Source organism: Varroa destructor, unplaced genomic scaffold (genome assembly GCF_002443255.2).
Source record: "Varroa destructor unplaced genomic scaffold, Vdes_3.0 BEIS01000001.1, whole genome shotgun sequence".
NCBI lineage: Eukaryota > Metazoa > Arthropoda > Arachnida > Mesostigmata > Varroidae > Varroa > Varroa destructor.
This window is the reverse complement of record NW_019211454.1, coordinates 70,167,607-70,185,535: the sequence shown is the minus strand read 5'-3', so window position 1 is coordinate 70,185,535 and position 17,929 is coordinate 70,167,607. Positions and strand designations below refer to the sequence as shown.

At 39.8% G+C, this 17,929-nt stretch overlaps 2 long non-coding RNA genes across 2 annotated transcripts; one reads left to right on the top strand and one right to left on the bottom strand.

Annotated features, from left to right (window-relative positions):
• Window positions 1-6,027: 6,027 nt before the first annotated feature.
• On the top strand, window positions 6,028-10,352 carry LOC111251318 (uncharacterized). The gene is made up of 3 exons (XR_002673701.2): window positions 6,028-6,242; window positions 7,222-8,689; window positions 9,413-10,352. It is a non-coding gene; the product is annotated as an uncharacterized LOC111251318 (long non-coding RNA).
• Window positions 10,353-11,035: 683 nt separating this feature from the next.
• Window positions 11,036-17,009, bottom strand: LOC147759036 (uncharacterized). The gene is made up of 3 exons (XR_015318786.1): window positions 16,624-17,009; window positions 15,849-15,989; window positions 11,036-15,724 (listed from the first exon to the last, which is right to left on the bottom strand). It is a non-coding gene; the product is annotated as an uncharacterized LOC147759036 (long non-coding RNA).
• Window positions 17,010-17,929: the final 920 nt, after the last annotated feature.

The following is a 17,929-nucleotide window of genomic DNA, read 5'->3' as shown; positions in this document are numbered from 1 at the left end:
CCAAATAACGAGAGGCAATTCTGTCCACGTCTCAGCACAGCTGCACTTGTGTATCGAACAATGTATTTCAGGCCACTAATTTTTTTCACGCCTGCCCCTCAAGGAGCCCTTAGCACTCACTTTCAATGCTCAATGACTGAATAGCCAATGGATCCAATACGTATAAGGCCTCCATTAATAATGACCCATGGGCAATCACATCGGGTCTGCGAATAATTTGTACGCCAGTGCGCCCCCCATTACCTTCTACTGTGCCGAGTTAGCTATCAAATTAAGCAGCAAGCACCTACTTCCAGCAAAAAAATTTTTAACAATATTCAAGATGGTAGTGCAATAAATTCTCCGTTGTTTGTCTTATAACAATAGATTCCATGCAAAAACCGTGCAGTTATTATCTTTCACCATCATACATACATTTTTTCAGAAAACATTGAAACTCTTTACCATTTCTACTCCCCTAGTAACAATAATGTATGTATATATCATCATGTAAATATACATGAAGTATCAAAAAAGAGAATCATAATTATATTCAAGCTGATGAGGAGAAACTCCTGTAGAACTCTTAAGAACTCGAATTACACAATTGCTTTTGCTTCTATATTTTGTTTGATACCGCAACAGAGGTGTGAGTGAAGTGTTTTACTTTTTATGTAATTGGTTTCTAAGACCTTCTGTCCTAATTTGAACTTGCAGGCATCATCGAAACGTAATCCCATCTTTGGTTGATGACTTACGGTAAGCGTCGTAAGCTCAAGATTAATTCAATTATATTCGCTGAGATGCTGGATATACTGATTTAACTTCTTGTCAGCTTGCTGAAAAAGTTGCTCGCGTGTTGCAAATTGCAGACAATGATGTACATCTAAGACCACGTATCCAAGACAAGACGCCAGGAAGCTGACACCAAAGGTCTTAAAAATTAATTAGAGAAGAAGTTGGGCATTTTACGAGTTCACCGCTTCGAATGTTAAAAGCCTATCAACGATCATGGCAACAGGAGAAGTATGGCATGTACAACCGGCGCATTTCATCGACTGTGTAACACAAATATCGTTGTTAATTCGTTTGATATTATATAATATTTTTGTTATAAACAGGTTGGTACTTTTAATTAGGGTGGTTCGAAAGGAATAAGCTACTTTAAATTATAGGTTCGATTTGTAATCGCGACAAGTTTACAGCATATTTATTAATAGCAGGCTTATTTTAATGTCGTCAAAAAAGGGTGCTACAGTCATACCAATTGGCACGCATCTAGCTATGAATCACCTAGCTATAAAAAAAAAATGCATTTAATCTTCGGCCACTGTTACAAGTGAGAATGAACAGATGGATATTTATAAACAATGGTCACACGAAATTTTTAAGAAAAGCTGTTCGTTGCCGGAGTTCAACTTTTTCTTATCATCGTAAGAATGGCCTTCAAGTAACGTCAAAATAAAGTCGTAAGAAGACTATCGTAATGAGGACGTAACTAAATTTAAGCCTAATACGAAAAATGAAGAATTACCGGAAGATAAAAAACCCATGGGAGGAATCTGAAAGATACGGTCTGACCAACTGGGCAGTCCTTAGTAGTTAAGGAGCTAAACAATTCTCTAAGCATCGCTTGAACTATAAAGACGAACTCAAGAGCCACTTATTTGCAAGCTCAAGTTTAATTCTATCTTTATTACTAGCGGGAAATAGAAAAAGCAAACCGCAAACCGTCGAGGACTTCTACAACGTACGTTATTAATCCTTTTGTCGTGTACGGCGACTGGATTTGTTGTAAAGCGAAAATACACACTTAATTCTACCGATGGTTGTTGTACTGACAGACTGAACTCGGGTTTATACAGAAAACATAGTTATATGAAGTTAACTAGTAACCACACATTTTCCTATGAACGTCGTTCTGACTTTTCTAAAAGGGATTGTCCTCGCTGCCACGCTCCATGCGCATACAACAAATAATTGCAATTTCTCGCAGTTCCTATTCTTCTAAACAAAAAAATCGGGTGATGAAGCATTTTTAGGTTCTAGTACCAAGTTTAAGGAGAAGCCATCCCGTGTTTAGGCTTATTTAAACGAATTGATCATGATCTATCGACTAAGTCAACATAGTAATAAAACATCTTGCTTCATTATTTTTACTAGTATAACATTAGGTGCTGATTACTATTATTGATAGTTGTCAATCTGAATCGTCATTTGTGCCTTCAATCAGCAGTAATTAGTAAATAGTTCAGACTCAGACTCCGAAAAAACCTGAGAGATAAGCAACAGAAATAATTCATACATCTGTTCGAGTGTATTGTAGCTCTTAAAGAATGATTCAAAGTCATTACTATTTCCTGGATCCGAGATGGTTCTTCTAAGCACCATACTTTGAATCCGGTTAAGCTCCGGATTCCGAATGGGGTATTCCTTGTAGGCGTCGCGCAAACATTATCGACTCGTCACATCACCTGCAGATCCTTACAAACGGCGTGACGGTCACATTACTCATTTTTCAGAGCGGCCTACTAACCTTTCAACAGAAGACGAACCATTTAGCATGAGGAAAGGCGACCTATTGACAGACCATTCTTGGTAACGGCCATGTTAAATGCTACACTTTTACATCGAGTTTTTCCAGTTTTGAGTCCAACAGGCGCCCGGTTAGCTCTCTTTTGTATAACGACATCTCAAAGAGTGTTATATCTTAGAAGTCGGGAAAGTTAAGATCCAAAAAAACGTGCCTTAGAATGTTTATGACTAACTTTTCGGTCGTCTTGCTTAACTCAATGCTGGCATGTACGAGTGCCCATGCTGTACATACCGCTTTTCCAGAAATACTTCCAAATGAAGTAGAAGAATAATCTGCCTGACGTACGTTGTGCGAAAAAGATTTGAATGTGTTTTTGAGTTACACAGTTTTATGGTGTATTTTCGTCATTGTGCTGTTTGTAAACAGTTTGTACTTGTCAAGACATAAAGCAGTAAACGTTTATTATTAAAAAAAAACTCAAATTAGGTTCTCGATTTCTATTTATTGGGTCATTTGGCGGTCATAAAAACATGGCATTGTCTTTAATTCCTTATTTTTATAGGGATGTTTCATGACTAACAGCAATGATTTACTCGGCCGAATGATATGACAAAGATAAATCGTCGCACAGTACGAATTTCGCAGTCGTGTTAAATGGAATTGTCAGCTTTCGCTTTTTGAGCTACGACGTTGTATAAACTTCTTTCGATCAGCTAGAAACTAATATTCGACGGGCTCCTGACACGGGCAGTACTGCAATGCGGGTCATTTTTAAGCTAGCAGACTCATGAATGGTAGACATGCCCATCGTGCGTGATATAGGTCTGCGTGTGTCTGTGTATATCCATATATATATATAAATGTATATGCCATCGTCGATTTGAACGTACAACGTGAGCCAAGGATAGAGGAAATAGGACCACTCTGCACTTTTCCGCCTGCCTCTCCAGCTCCGATCTAATGAGCGCCTATTGTTCGAAACACACATACACAGTCATTCACAAACAGATTTACACCGAACGGTATAACTCTCTTGAGCTGAGGGGTTTAGGGGTGTCGGCCCTAGCCTTTCGACGACACGAAACGAGCCGAGCGGATTTTGGGGTAAGCAGGCAAACGACATTATCATTACCATAATGTGTCTTTCTGGTCCCCTTTGGCCTTTTCCGTGTGGTTTTAGCCTATGGTAAATCAGGCTAAATACAGTGGCACTGATCTACACCTGTCTTTCCCTGATTTGCTATACAAAGTTTAGTCTAATAAAAAGCAGGCATTTTTTTTTTAAAGCATCGTTGAGTGTAAAACTGAGTAAACTGAAAAAAAAGAATAGTAAAAAAAAATTAGAAAAAAAGCGATAAGTATTGGCTTATTGTGCTATTACATCGTATGTTTGTGATTGGCAGACTATGTCTGTCTAGAAGTAGAAGCAGATAGTTTTTTACTAGCAAAGTATGGATATGACGTTATGAGGGACAAGAAATGGATGAGGTGCCGAATGCACTTGGTAAAAATTGGAGCTCGCACTTACTTGAACATTTTCTGAATTAAGATAAACGTCGTAATAAACTACAAATAATCGAACATAAACTAGAGCGACTTTTATTTTTATTTTTTTAGACAATTACATTTGTTGGGCTTAAGTACGCTTTAACGGCTTCATTTATTTTGAAAGCTCTGGTCAAGATTGATTGTAGACCAAGCATATTGACCCTTTGTATTTGCACGATCTCATGTACTTTTACATACGATACTACGGTTGCAGTGTTATCCATTTTACCATAATTTCTACTCTAACTTATTTTTTTTATTTCCCAAGCTTCTCTATCTTCGTGTCTTTTTCATAAACAGTCTAAGCAAATATAAAGAAATGAGGGCATAACAGCTTCTATCTCACAAATCCATGTTAGTGCGATTGTTGAAGCACCCGATCACTAATTAACAGTCCGCTGATTCGCAGTCTGGGAAAAGAATAAGAGACAGGCTAGCAGCTAACGGAGCGGGTAACTGAGGGGAGCCTATCATGTACCCTGTGCTTCTCGGAAAAGCAGCGCCACGAATCAACTTAATCAACCCACTTAGGCCATTAACAGCACATCACCAGAATTGTTCTCGAGAGCGCTGCTTGCAGTGTCGAATCAACTAACTAGTATAGGCGTTGCCAGTTCTAAGTTCCGTGAGAAGGTTAGTTAAGATCTTTAACATTGCTCACTCTATTTCCGATCTGTTTCTCTCTCTTTTCCCTTTAACTTACTTGGAATTGTTTCCCGCCAGAGGACAGACCTCAGCGCTATACTAAATCTATGATAATATGATTAACACCAGTGTCGCAGATCCATTTCTATACATCTGCTATTGTTTCTTTTTGCTGTGATCACTCGTTGGCTGAATAGAGACTGTTCGAGTTTCAATTCCGTTGTTAATGAAGACTCTCTCAAATTCTCATACCTGTGCAACGTGTCTTCGTTGTGATAGCTAGTTAGCGCAAGCAGTGGACTGCTATGTTCTACGATGTCTGGTGGGCCGACGAAGACAGTTCTCAGAATAGTTGAGACGCCGAAAGCCTTCTATCAGGACTTTCACACTTCGGCAGTACTTGCCGAAATTGAAGAGCGAAGCTTGTTGAGGAGCATTATCGTTCGTGCCGCTACCATTATCAACATGTATTGCATACAGCCGCGTATTAGAAACCTGATTAAAATCAGCCGAAGTGGACTTTGGATGTATTTAATAGCTTATTTTTGACATTTCGAGTTATAGTACGTACAACATTTTTGCTTCAAATTAGCTAAATTATGTTATATTATTATTACTCCGTTAGTTTATGACCATAAAAATGCCAAGGGACATTACTTTCATACAGCCGAATCGCTTCGCGGAAGAAAGAACTTTAGTGGATGCAGTGGGACATTAAACTGTGGTGTCCCTCTTGTTGGGTGATCATAAATCGACATAAATTATAAACATATGCACTACATTTATTCACGACAAACGAATTGCGAGGAGTCCGCGGTGGCACCACTGGCAATGAGCAGGTTCAGCCCTAGCCGAACAATTAAAACTCTTTTCTATTGTGTATAGGAACCACAGATGAATCAACTTGTAAAATAGATAGCATAAAATATTCCACAAGATATTATATACATCTATATATCAGAAGCGTATCCGAAACAGCCCGTTCAAGAGGATCGATCGAAAAACTATTTGTTTAACTCTCCATAGGACAATACTTACATTATATTAATTAAGTATATTTATTTATTATAAGACACGGATCCAGAAATCCGATTACTCTGTAGTCTACCCCAACGAGAAGCTATGTCAATTTATGTGAACATTTTTGATGACCGACTAAGCTCAGTCGGCTACAGATCCGTTCACGCGACAACTACGCGTTATACACAAACGCAATTAAGACTTCTTAGGTATAAATAGTAGTATAAAACTCCTTATAAATAAACTTAGATTAATCAACAAAAATAACGCAGTAAGTATTTTTCATCACCAAAGGAGGAATTATGTTGCATCTACAACGCTGACGTTTACCTTACATTCATTGACTTATATGATAACAAACGGAAAGAGATAACGAAGAACCCGAAAATGGCAACTTTCTTAGTTATTAACTTGAACAAAAAAACGGCAAGAGGCCCGTACGTTGACTGACTTCTTTTCACACAGCTGAAGTGATGTTCTGTGAAGTGATGCAAATGTGTGACAATAACTGAGTGTGAGTGAGCTTCATTGATCATATATTCCGCTTGGAATTAAGTTAATTGTGATTATTATATAATTAAAATAATTGGAATTAAGAAATAAGTGATCGATCCTGTGTTGATCTACAAACATAGGTATTACTAAGAACTTCAGATAAACACTAATCAAATAAGCCTAAAATAGCTATGTATAGCACGGCTGTTGTGTAGTTTACGGTAGCCTACAGAATTAAAGAATTTGAGGTCTTTATCATTTTTAGGACATCCTTGGCAAAGGACCAATCACCTAGTTGTGGCCAAGAGATTAGGACAGATTAATTTAGATACTTGACTAAATAGTTTAGGTCGGAAAAATATTTGCTTCTTGTCTATGCGGTATTTAGCCCAGCAAACCAAAGTCCGGTCAAATCTTATCAACCAGAGGTCCTGTGACGACAGTCACGAATGTTTTGTTATCTCACCGGCCTTTTTTCTCTCTTCGCACGGTACGTGGCAGTTCGATTTGTTAAACTGGTACATAGTCGTGAGAATGTATTCACAGCATTTATGTAATGTAGTCATAATAGTCTCACGCGCAGATCCCAATCTCGACGTTGCATCAGCGTCGTGGCAACGCTCATTTTAGGCTCCATCATTATTTGCTTTTTCCTGTTGTTTTGTAACCTTTTTCCATCTTGGCCTTCGGCTGCATATCGTCTACGAGGCCGTTTTCAAATGTTCGCTCGTCTCTTTCTATCGATTGTCTAACTGTCTGTGTCCCGCCCACTCGTGTTAACCCAAGCTACAGTTATTTGCTCAGCTCTGCCTACATGCCCAACAATCCAAATATGGGTTAATTGCAATAAATCAGACTCAGATTAAAGGCCCAGTGTACCGCTTATATATATACCGTTCTCATCTAGTATTCACTGCAGGCACGTACTACTATAATATGTACACATTATGTACATGTATGTCTAATTAGTCTGATTGTTGCTTCTCTACCTATACCAGCTCCCGTCACTGCAGCTGAAACGGCAGCATTCAAGCTGCACAGTGCACAACAACCCCAGGTAGTATCGTTTCCGCGAGGAACACTACGAAAGAAAGAACGTCGTTGATATAGCTACGAAACATAAGAGTCGTTAGCAGGCGAGAAACACGAGGCGTGAAAGGAGAATGAACGTGTCGAGTTCTGCTAACTGGATATTTGTATTTTTAATAATGGTAGAAGTAGTACAACGAGTAAGCAACGACAGTTGTAGCGGTGTGAGATACTTCTCCCATAAGTTAAATCCAGTTCTGCTGACGTGACCGTGTTAGACGTCCCGCGATTTTTTTTAACATCATATTATTATTTCCGTCCTTCAAGATTCACTCGTCCTGCAGAAGCCACGCGCTTAAGCTTTTGATACAAAGATGTAGCGACGCATAAAATGTGTGCTTATACCGATCGCTGAGCAATATACCGCATCACCTTCAACCATGTACGAATAAGCTTAGTAACAAAATATGCAGAAGGAAGAGAAGGTACTTGCACCTGTTAACAAGCATTCAACTTTTCAATAGAAGACTTGTCGTGAATAGTACCCCTGAATACATGGTACCCCAATATTCCGACTAGACTACGGCCCTATAGCCTCATAATATTATAGCGGCACATCAGTACCGGGGGTAGAAGCTCTATACATACTGATGCTAAAGCAGTAGTCAAAGTGCAGAATGGAGGAGATCAGGAGCGGGAAGGTGAAGGGCAAATAGCGTTAAGATCATAATCAGAACCGAACGCTATCTTCACTTACTGATTTAGCGCCATCATTACCATCTCGTCTGAACCACCAGAAACCAGTCATTGTCTTCTTATGGAACAGTCAACGCGCTCATCGCTCAACGGGATATCGTGGTGACGTGACTCGGTACCCTTACGCCAAGGGGACACCTATTTCCCTTGCTCCCACAAAAAATAGGACGCTTGAAGGCCCCCCTAGAGCATTATGTGCAGCTCTACTTGATCGCTGTGTTCTATCGATGAAATTAAAACCTTTTAAACGACCTACAAAGCTGTCGATATCGACACAGCGGTCAAGATACTAAGATCGTAGATATAAACAAACTCAAGGCTTCGCGACGTGGCGGTCGGCGCCCCCACCGGGAACAGGAGCGACAAAAACGAAAGATGTGGCGACGGTTTTGGTGGTTAAGGCACCGATTGGCTGACAGCGCAAAGCAAGCAATTGAAAATTCCTCGCATTTTTCGTTACTACACTAAGTAGTGGGCAAATGTATTGCATAAGAAGAAGAAGATGGATTGGACTAGCCGTGTGGCGACAGCAGCGAAATGTGATGATGCCGTCGTCGCCGCCGCCGTCGTCGTTCGTATTAATACTGTTATTACTACGATCGACGGTACGATATCGGAGCCTCTGTCAGACGGGGATCAGCCGAAGACGGAGGTGCGACCTGTCCGTCAGGCAGTATTTCGGTAAGACAGTAGCGGGACTTCTTACAGAGACCTGCGTGCTGCCGATAATAGACATATTCTAATCAGATCAAAAATAACGAAGTGAACCTTTATGAATTGTGTTCGTTTTGAATTGCCATCCTCATAGAGCCAAGTCTATGACATTATTGTGAGTTGAGCTTAAAACTCGATATTTAAATCAATAGAGCAAAATGTAGCTCGCATATCTTTGTGGTGGTGGGAAATCGTAGCGGTGTTTTTTGAAGTTTTTCATAAAATAGAAAAAAAAATCATAAATATTATTCGTGACGCATGGTACGTCATGTACGATAAAGGAATAATCTTGTTGCCACATTGACAACATGATGCAATTGAAATATTCCTACCCACGGATGGGGCAAGATTTAAGCCCAGCTCCCTTTATAACCTGTAACGTCAAATATAATAATCGTTTATTTAAAGGGTTTGCACGTTGGTGACAAATTTTCGTGTTACCTAACTAAGCTGACACATTATATTTCGAACTCGTATATACATGCATATGCCAAAAGCATGTTTTATAGTTTAATGGAGCGTATATGTTAAATTAACGGCTACGGCCCGTAATTAAGATTGGTTTTTAGCGTGTCATTTCGTATATCTAATTGAGTCAAACAAACGACAGGATTCGCAGAAGCCGATAAACTTAGTCCCTTACGTTAAATGCTTCTCATTAACGGTTCTCTTTCATGCACGAGGTAACAGCATCCTTTTGTGGATACGATCTTTTACGAGGACGACCTGGTCACGTACAGCATAGGCGAACTGTTCCTGCGACAGACACTAAGAACCCTGAACAGCCTAATGTTCTGATTAGCAAGGCCAAAATAGAGACCTTGAAGTATAGAAGAGGAAGAAGACTTGTTAGCAATGATTCGTTTCGTCTAAATAGAACGACCCTAATCATTGTTAATTTGTTTATGTACCTCGACCTGACGCCTACAGCAACAAGGAAACCTTTTGCTGACCACACAGGGAAAAGGTAACGAAAAATAACGGTCGCGGCTGTTACAATCAAAAACGCACAGCGTAGCGCAAAAGGGCAGTCAAGTGATTTAGGTTCAACGTTACATCGATTGCCGTCTACGAGATCCCGGTCCTCTGGCAACACTCAGCATTCGAAATCTACAAGTTACAACTAGAGTAAAACCAGTTTCTCTGAATCTGGTACTAGACACGAACTTGCAACCACCCAGCATTCCTATTGACCGACGTTCACCGCGGGAAAACGTTTCGTCAGAAAACGAAAGCATATAGGACATTCACTTAAACACAAGGGTTAAAATTAGCCGAAATAGATTTTGCATTTTTGTCAAATTTAATTATAATGGGCGGCAGATTAAAACACGCCGGCAGAACTAATTACCATGTCATGATATCATGGTTCGCAGCGCGCGGAAATCAAAAAATACGAACGTCATGAAAATTGTTTTTGCAAATTTTACGAAATTATCTATTCTGCATATCATTTGGACCGGTGTAGCCTAATAAAATTAATTATCTTACGAATATCTAGCCAGTTAATCGTGTTCGTAAATATCTGCAATCGTATCTTATGGTGTACTTTTAGTACATATTGTAAATTCGCATAAACCGCGTGAATAAAATAATATCTAACTAACGTGTTTTAGTACTCTAATTTTAGAGATTTGACAGATCCTTGTTGCGTCCGGTTAGTCGCAGAAGTAATTAAGTATTATATCTTACGGTAATCTACCACAATTATCTTGCGAGACACAGAAATGAATGAGTCATAGATAAAAAATAAAGGCTCAGGACTGCGAGTTAGGTTGTTCAGTACTAGTACGTTCAGTACTGTTATTGGATATTTAATAAAAGGCAGACAAAACAAGAAAAAAACGTCATTCAAAATGCCGTATTATGTTATATAAATGCTATTTAATTTTCCCCATTCTAAGTGAGTTGTTTTTGATCATGTCTCGGCAGATAGTTATCACCTCGTGTCCATTGGCATCACCGTTGGAAGTAACAAAGATCACTGCTTCTGCTTACGTGTCGCGTTTTGCATTACTCAAATACAGGCAATTTCAATAATAAACAAGATGACATGGCACATAGAAATGATATGATGAAAATATATTAAAAAATTTTCAGTGACTTGACTAGTCTCAGCGTATCACTTACGATAACGCGACCGCTGTTGAACCGTTCATATATATATATATATATATATATATATATATATATATATATAGCTTTTGGCTCTGTCTGTAAGCTACTTTGTTTGTAAGCAATTATAATATATAATTTACGAGCAATATTTTAATTTAGAAAATGCAAGAAGGACTTGACTGGAAAATGAGCGAATGTTTTTTTTTTATTGAAACACATAAATTGAAAATCGTTGATGTTGTCAATTTCAATTCAATCCCGGATAAGTTCCAATACCTATTCTAATTTTTGCTAGGTTTTCGGGACAGTCTAAGTTGGAGGAAACGTTAATTCAAACAAACAATTTAAGTTTGCTGGTGTTCAGCTGAACTTATTCTAAGTAGAACATTTTCTAAAGGTAACATTAATTTCAAATTAGAGCAACACCAATTTTTGCAATATACTTGGTAGCTTGGTACTGCGACGTTTTCACCCACCTTCCTCCTTCGACCTCGTATGCCTAGGCATTGACTCGAAGACGATTCAAATATTGCCTCAAACCGAGGTTTGCAAGTGGATCTAATTGAAATCATATGTACTTGTATACATGCATAAGTAGAATGAAAGGGGTGTTGCTATTAGACGTAATCTCAAAGAAACGTTTTCGGGTATATGTAACACATGTGAAGTATCGTGATCAGAGGATACAGCAAACTCACCACGATCAATGTTCAGGCATCTGAGACAAGACAGCCGTAGCAGCTACATACGGAAGAAAGATGACCTAGAGCTTCCGCACTCGAGAGACAATACGTTAATGTCAAACTTACGACGAGACTTCAGTCGTATCATTTGTGGAGAGGTCGGAGATAAAACTTATTTAAACGATTCCTTCACACATCGGGATCTGATATCATGTTATCTTCTAAACCTTTAAACTTTACTTCATACGACCTCAGTCAACTGGAAGCATAGTATTTTTGTAATTTCGTATGTGTCAGAACCTCAGTCAGGTTGTCGTCACAGCAGCATGCACAAAATCTTATGGGTTCTTAGACTTAACAGAAGTCGGGGGTATCTTTCTGGCGATTCGGTATAGCAAAACTGACGTTTCAATATCAAATTGCAACATCTTTTCGCTATAGTAACGGTAGTAGGAATCTTCCTATTTACATCTCGAATTTCGACAACTTTATGTACTTTACAGCTCATCACACAGCGATTCCTGCTGCAGATTTCACTATATACAGTTCTGCTCAAGTATGTTTCGATAGCGTAACTCTTCACTACATTATCTTCTCGAACTCCCGATGAGATTTTGCCTGGGATCTGGCGTCTTAATAAAAGGAAAAAACCGAGTGGCCAAGTGTACCTAAGGTTCAGACGTAGACCAGAGGACGGTAGACAGAAATGTGTAACTAACGGCAACGCGTCCCTGGCGCCGCATACACTTGAGCATTCCGAGAATGCTGGAATGGCCTACTACAGTTTAAGAATCGACGTTCAGCCATCGCAGATGGCAATCGTTAGCCGACGAAGACGATAACAGCCATATCGAAGATCGTAGATCGACGTTACGTAATGGTACCGCAACAACAGAAGCGGTACTAAAAAACCTATCGACCGCCAAGTTGACCTCAGGGCAAGGCAGTAGAGATGATCATGGTGCTTTTCATATAGCACGCAAGAGGGTCGTAAGCTAAACAGAGGCCATACAGCGTTACATCGGGTGCAATCAACGCTACGTAGATTCAACAGGGTCCAGTAGATCTGTTATATCAATCAAGTTTTGTAAAATTGAATTGAATTGTATTCAGCTGTACTGCTAAGTGTAGTGCTAGCAAGGTATCATATCGTTTCGATTCGATGACGAGCGATAAGACGCGTTGTGCCTACGTTAAATTGAGTGGTCGGCAAACAGTGTTCCTGATATTGGCCTGTTCCACATCATATATATGTGTATATAATGGGAGAAAAAATAGGCACTGCAATGTGCGGTTCCTGCCACAGTGAGGTTCGCAGCGTCCTGTGTGAAGTAACCTTGAAACATCCGTTAGGTTACACGCCTTCAATTACGGTTGTGAAATGCAGACAGTGCAAAACAGGTACATTGAACATCAAAATTTGGGCGCAAAAGCTTTCAAGTTATGGAGGTATCTTTTTTTTTTTTTTTTTTTTTTTTTTTTTCGTTTATCTCTTGAATAAGTGCGTTGTCTACTCTTTGATAAGCGGTCCATGGATAATGGTAATGGATCCACAAATGGTGGCGTTACTTTTCTTTGTTCCGTGCATTGCAGTTAATGTATTTTTTTCCGTGGTGTTATCATCTTCTGGGCGCGTCCGGATTTCGTTTTACACGTGTTTGTCGGCAAATAGCGCTTACCAGAGGGTAATGAGGTAGCGATGGCTAATGCGCACTTCTTTTTGAGAACGTTGTTATGGTAACCATGGAGAGTAACCACCGCTGGTGCAAACTTCAGTGTTGGCAAGTGAAGCAGACGAAGGTGGGTAAGATTCGCATCAAAAATAGTACTTATCATTGCATTTATTGAAGTTCCCGTTTGCACTACAACACTAAATTCGTTACATGCTTTATTATAATGTCGCGCTGGTGATGGCCCCATCTGCTCGACAAAAGCCAATACAAACACCGTGCAATCTTTTCGGAGATCAGCTGAGGCTGCTATCATTGGGTAGGGGTTCAGGCCCGGGTTGCGACTTGGTCAAAATAAAGAATTAAGGAAGCACACGACGATGCTGTTGTGGACGTTGTTTCAGCTGGGCATAATCGTATCGCGGTTGCCGTTGTGGTTTGACCCAGCACTTATGGATAATATTGCTAATACTATAATTGATATGTATGTTTCTAATGTTGCTATTGTTATTATTTTTATACACCGATATGGGATTAGTTGGAGGTCAGATGTGTTAGAAACAGTAATTTATCTATTAATGGGTTATAGATGAATCTTTGAGTGTAGTGACTCCGCCAACGTTATATGCCTCAGTTTTGCTGACTCATGTCTACATAAGCGTTCAGCTGACATCAGTAATATCGTGTGAACGTCGTACCAGAAATTGAAGAACGACGCGTGCTGCACTCACAATCATTCTTCTCTCCTAATGAAGACGTCTCTGTCATCGTGATCGTTAGATGACGAATCTGGACACTCTTTCGAAAACCAGCGAGCATGGTGATAAGATTTAATTTGGCGCCGTCTTACCTCTATATGATTTTTGATGTCTTTAGTTCTGATTGTTTCCCTTGACTAACTCAACCAAATGTTTCACCCCGAATTCACTTAAATCTCTTCTACTGGCGTCTCTCAACAACGTTAGACTTTAAAATGCCGTCGGTCGTTTGGCAAGCGTTAGACTGAACGTAATTACATTGCGATGTCACTGGCTTGTTACTGACTGACGACGGACAACTAATTATCTTTGCAGAATTCTGACTCATTTGTACAATAAGGTAAAATATTATAATGTGGATTGTCTATGCTGATCCATTTCTAGGTGAGTATGGCATACGCGTAGCTTTTTATAACACCTGACCGTATAATACGGCACAGAACGAAACTGAAGTTTAGTTTTAAAGGCACAGAGACAGTCCTTCGGTGTTATGTCCTATCAGTGCCGTCAGGGTTTGCGAGGGTGCGCATTGTTGATATCTATGTACGTATCTAAATAGATTCGACATGTGCTTCTATTCAAACTTGACATAATGTTGACGCGTATTTTCAGCGACAGAAAATTAATAATAGTCGTGCTGACATTTAAATGTGCGGAGCAATAGTACGATTGGTACACAACGGCATCCGGTGCGATTTCCGCCTGACGTTTACTTAGCTCCTGAAGGCGCGAAAAATCAAATGATCAACAATAAAGGTGTCATCGACTTGGCTTTCGATGAAGACGAGTGGCGAGGCCGGTGATGGCAGCAAGAGGCGTGGCCACCTTATCGTTGAAGTGCAAACGACAAAAATCACGTAGTGCTAATATGAGTTCTCAGCAATACAACGCTATCGTAGCTGTCTATATCTATTTGCTAAGTAAAAATGGTGCGCATACCCATACATCCGTCCACGTCCATACGTGGCCGATCACGTAATGCATCAATGCTCATATTATACGTGTTCAGTATACACGAGATGAACTTTATATAGTCTAGCGACAACATTACAAGATGTGGGATCGTGCAACAGTTTCTATTCGACATTTTGACTCGTTCACTCAGGACTCAATTGACAATATGTCCTTTGCCAGCAAAGCCGATATTTTCATTCAGACATATATGCTACTTTAACCGGCAGTGTGCGTTTCTATTAGCTAAGTACATGGCTATTTCAAGTAAGACTTTAATGGTGCTAACTTGTTGTTTGGCGACGATACAGCGTCTGCTTCGTAATCACTACACTACAAGTAAATGATACGCGTTTTCGTCAATAACTTCTTGCGGAAGGTTATTCAGGCGATGGTTTGCAAGGTCTGCTCCTATCGTTTCTCTCTATTCAACTTTCCTACGAGAAAAACACACCCATTCGAATGGCTGGTCTACTATTTACTTTTACTTATTCTTTTTGCTTATTTTTACAAATATATATATATATATATATATAACAGCGTTGTTTACGTCGCCATATTGGCTACGATTAAAACAACAAATCGGCGATTCCAACATGAATGTACAGCGTGCAGCTGTATATAGAAACAGACTCCTATATACACCCACGAATTTCATAATCTCACAGTTGTGAAATAGGTGCACGTAAAACGTACCAGATTCAAACACTGATCGAGTGAAGCCGATGTGCGCTCGCGGGTGTTCGAAGATCGGCGACCTGGTTATTTTACTTTGAAGCCAGGAAAATAGATGAGCATCCGAAATTCAAAAGCCATAGTCAGCTGTGGAGAAATTTTGCATTAAAATTAAGGAAGAGCTTGGTTGTTCGGTTGCCTCGTCGTCGAAGAGATCCACTTGACAGTCCTATGTAATTTATTCAACTTTTATTGAAGTTTGGTACGTCACCTTACTTAGCGATGTCCGGGAGCGCGTGTCTAACTGGTGTAAACGGTGCTTTGCCAAAACTAGCTCATTATTCCTCCGTTTGGTTCGATCGAGGCAGGGCAGTGAAGTCTACAGGAAGCAAAACGTACACGGTCAGGACAACTGCAACAATCGGAAGTGTCATCATCACTTAAACGTCCCAATGAACAATGAAGCGGAGCGAACGAAGGAGTAAAACAGTGAAATTTATAGCTCTGATTTGATCCGATCTCGTCGTTGGTCGTAATGCTGGCTGTGGCGAAATCGAAGAAGAAGATCTAGAACAGACGGAATAATGGAGAGGAAAAAAGCCGCGAACAGCTCATGCTCCGTCCCGAGAATACCTTTCCCTGTCCCCGTTTCAACAGCGATTTTGCTACGGTATAATACAATTCAAACTAACTCCATTCATATCAGAGGCGTCAACCTGAGTTCCTCGGAAAATAACTGAGATCAGGTCAATCACTAATCGAATCAAATGTTCATTAAGGAGCAAATTGGACACGACCACAAAAGATTTAAACTGTAAAAAGTAGCGAACGCTTTTGTTACAGATGGGAAGAAGCTTCTTTTCGTAACTCTGTCACGGGAACAGTCCGGCAATATTATTTACTTATCAGACCTTCAAGCATAAACTAACAATGGGAAGATTCGTCTGATCGAATGCGTAACAGCGTAAACCCGAAATAGGTATATCTGTATAACTAATATTTCAAAATAATGAAGATAAGTGCACTAGTCAGCTCAAAGAACGTACCTGTATAGCATGCTCAGGCAGTCGCTGGTTCGTGTTCGCTTACCGAGAACGGATGTTGACAACGCAACATCAGTTACGTAAAATCCACCATCCTCCTTTCGCGGCACTTATTATATTACCAACTTTCCACAGAGACATTTATCTGCATTAAATTTATCTAGAAGCCCTTACCAATGAAGTAGCATAATCCTAACTAAACCTAAGTCGGAGCATAGATCCCCTAAAGAATACGAGAAAGTGAAGCATCTTTTTCTACAGCAAATATAATAACGTATCTAATAGATGCAAACCCTAGTAAAGTAACCCAACAGGAGCACCTGCAAAGATCCAATGCTTTTGCCTCATAGCTAGATACTTCAGTACACACTGAAGTTTAATTGTTTCGGTTCTTTCCTTAAACCAAGAGGAGGGTCGAATATAACGTACTATCCATGAATGCCTTAAACTATTATTATGGACACACAATCAAAATAGCATAGAACCATCACCTTGATATTCTGAGCAATTGCGATAAGGAACTCAGGTGTCTCGATGCGTTTCCTGCTATGGGTGAAACCTTCGACTCTAGAGCGGCCTATATTACCGTACAAGCAGTCGAGTATGTTGGTCCTGATAGTGAAATGCGCAATTGGCCATAGTGTTACTTCTCGAACATGCATGATAATTAAACTACGCAAAATTGTGCATTTAGAATTATATTCGGCACGTTTAAACGTCAAAAGGTAAGACGAGGCATAACGACTCAGAATAATACAATATACACCGTTCTGTTATTTACAAAGATAACGTATGACAATCGAGAGGGCTGTTGTCGCAAACATAGCCCTAAATACTACAATAGCCAGACATATATAAAATAGCACACTTATATGTATCACAGGTAGAACTAAGCTATTTCCTCTGTTTCCCCAATTACATCTCCATATATGCTTCGTAGCCATTATTAAACGGATGTAGAGTGGAAAACAGTTAAAGCAGAGTTTGCCATTGACTCAGCGCGCCATTACCTTGCAGCCCTTGAGACACGGTGCCGATTGATGATACCTGCGGTACCGACAGCGAATTCAGATTCGTTCCCAGATCTGGCCTTTTTTTGGTACAACATGTAATCGGTTACACACCTACATGATCTGGCAGTATAAGTGGACTCCTTACGAACCCTATGAAGCAGCCTTCGTATCGAAGTACCATGTAAATAATGGAGGATTGAAATTATTTTCTATTTTATTGCATAGTGACCTAAATTGAATCTACCTTTTAAAACAGCTGCACGTGAGAAGGCCGATAAAATTAAGGCGGCACTATA